Source organism: Lolium perenne, chromosome 3 (genome assembly GCF_019359855.2).
Source record: "Lolium perenne isolate Kyuss_39 chromosome 3, Kyuss_2.0, whole genome shotgun sequence".
NCBI lineage: Eukaryota > Viridiplantae > Streptophyta > Magnoliopsida > Poales > Poaceae > Lolium > Lolium perenne.
This window is the reverse complement of record NC_067246.2, coordinates 229,652,828-229,655,709: the sequence shown is the minus strand read 5'-3', so window position 1 is coordinate 229,655,709 and position 2,882 is coordinate 229,652,828. Positions and strand designations below refer to the sequence as shown.

Below are 2,882 nucleotides of genomic sequence, written 5' to 3'. Positions count from 1 at the left end.
ATTGGCTAAGGGCTCACTGAGATTATTCTAATGTTATGTGGTCTTTTCTCAGTAGGTTGATATGAACAATGGAATCAACAAAAACAATGCGGAATGCATATCCTTATTTGGTATTACCGGAGTGCAATTTTAGGTTTAATTGTGCACCTGGGAATTGTGGACATATGAGCCTGTGGGGTGCCTAGGTGCCAAACAAACTCTAATATTGGGGGTTCTAATTTCTAAATTTAGTCACATACATGTCTTCGATTTAGATGGATAGATTTTGTAGTCTGAATCATTGTGCTATGCCCAAAGGTTATTCCTTTGGCTGGTTTCAAGATTATTATGCTATATGTGAAAACTACCAGAAAAAGAAAAATAAGAAGTTAAGAACAGACTCACTATCCAATATATTTTGCAATATTACCTAAAGTAAGTTAAGTTAAGAACAGACTGAATCATTGTGCTATGCGCAAAGGTTATTCCTTCGGTTGGTTTCAAGATTATTATGCTCTATGTGAAAACTACCAGAAAAAGAAAAGTAAGAAGTTAAGAACAGACTCACTAAACATGAAAATGGCTGCAAAATCTCGGGGAAAAATAAACGAGATCTGCCAAGAAATTTCTAATTATTCCAAAGACTTGGGAATCTCATCGAGTAAACCGATCTTCAAGATTTCTTTGATGCATCAACTGAAAGGGGGAAAGTGATTCTTGAGTAACTGACTTAGTGCAAGCATTAAACCTGCAATACACATGCAGCTAACAATAGATGGAAACCCATGCACCATTCATACTTGAAAGTAATATTTGCCGCTACTTTACTTTTATAAGGAATGGAAATACGAGCTAATGCAAAAAAGCTCATCCTGCATTTTCCTTTCCTATCGCCTTCCCTTCTCCTTGGTGCTTGCAGATCGCTCATCCTGCCTTTTCCCTTCCTATCACCTTCCCTTCTCTTACCATTGCTCAATTGCTCTATTAAAAATATTAAAACCCTCATTTCTGTGAAATATAATTAGCAGCAAAGTTAAGTATAATGAAAAATCAGTAACTTTGTAGAAATTATCGTACAAACATAGTAGCATAGTACCATTGGCACAAGTTCAGATGAGAATTCAGTTCAAGGGAAATTCCATCTTTGTCACCAATACAAAAAATTATGAAGAAATTGAACAGGGCCACCATTGTAGTCCTCAAATGCTTTAAAACACAATTTGACAAGATACACTTCCAATCTTATTCTTCGGCTACCTGTGAATGGTACAGTACATATTATACAACCATGGCTCCTACAAACATGAGAATTAATGGAAGATGTGACATATTAACATGTAGTGTTAAGAATTACCAGAAACCGGATTCTGACAAAAATATAATTGTTCGTACAAATATTGTGGAATTAATCACTGTTAATAATTGCTTTCAAACAAAAAGATATTGGATTCGCACAAACCCAATCTTCCATTATCAGAGTGTAACCTCATGAGCGAGAAGATAAACAATATTTCATTGGATTTGCACAAATCTTTCTTTGGATTTGCATAGTTCCAATCTTCCATTATCAGAGTGTTAATAATTGATTTGAAACAGAAAATTGGATTTGCACATGTATACACCTTTCGAACCAGCTACCTGATCATATAAAAAAATCACATGTAAGTTGCTTCTACCAATTCAATGGTAATACAAAATTACATGTACAGAAACTCTGGCATTTGCCATTCACTTGGAACGCGTGCTGTGACCAGCGGTGGTGAAGTAGAGCGAGATGTTCCTAGACATGCAGAGGAGCTCCAGAGCCTCTGCCGGGGATCCGGTGCAGCCCCGTGGCGTGCCATCCTTGTCGAAGAATCACTGGACAACGGTGGCCGCAACCATGGGTGTGAGTGGCGCAGCTGATTGGAAGGCGTGATGTGACCAGCGGCAGTGAAGAAGAGCGAGATGTACCTGGACATGAAGAGGACCTCCGGAGCCTCTATCGCACATGCTCTTACCTAGTAGGAGAGATGGAGCCTGAGGGAACTTGATGCCATTGGCACTTATACATCTGCGCTCATGATGAGCCCTGCACGCACAAAGGCGCCGATTGACTTTCACGGCCCGTGGTGAACCCGGACAGCTCTGCCGATCACGTGAAGCCGGGACATCAACATTCAACAGGCGGGCGAGATCCCGACGGTGAAGATGTCATCGCCCGTCCTAAGTCCCGCAACCGACGATCTGGCCCCCAAGTCGGGCAGCGACGCGGGCGAGACTGAGGGTTTCCTTCGTCTCTGGCCATGCCACCGGGATCAAGGGGGATCCCCCCATACATGAATGAAGAAGGCCGCATCAGCTAATTCCAGGTATGCTTGGCGGTGCGGTAAGGGAGATGGAGCGGTCTGCGACGCCGCGAGGTCGTACGTGAGAGGGGGCCTGGCGGTCGGCGGACCAGGCGGAGGCGTGGTGATCTTGGGTGACGACGGCGATGGGAGATCGGGTGAGGAGGGAGGGCGGCGCTCGGGAACAAATCAAAGGGAATCGAGAGCCAGCAGTGTACCGCAGGTTTCATTGGGCCTGGCCCATGTGCACGACGGACGAGCAAGCGCGACCACGAAAGGAACGACGAAGCAATCGAACGTATCGTGGATGTTGGCAGAATAAGGAACCACTTTAGTCTTTTTAAGTAGTAGAGATAACCGTATGGTGGTATTGGGCATGTTTTTTCAGAGGGTGGACATAATTTAATTTTTACTATTTTCCAAGAATAAAGTTATACTAGACCAACAAACACTAATTATGGATCAACGGAGTAGAAAATATGCATGTGCTCGTTGCAACATGTTTTTTTAATCGAAGTAAGGTCCAAAGCACAATCGCACAGCCCCTCCGGTACTAGGTTTAACACACACTTACAT

At 43.1% G+C, this 2,882-nt stretch overlaps 1 long non-coding RNA gene across 1 annotated transcript; it reads right to left on the bottom strand.

Annotated features, from left to right (window-relative positions):
• Positions 1-397: 397 nt before the first annotated feature.
• Positions 398-2,558, bottom strand: LOC127343608 (uncharacterized). Its single transcript, XR_007877354.2, has 4 exons — positions 1,933-2,558; positions 1,076-1,839; positions 808-987; positions 398-675 (listed from the first exon to the last, which is right to left on the bottom strand). It is a non-coding gene; the product is annotated as an uncharacterized lncRNA (long non-coding RNA).
• Positions 2,559-2,882: the final 324 nt, after the last annotated feature.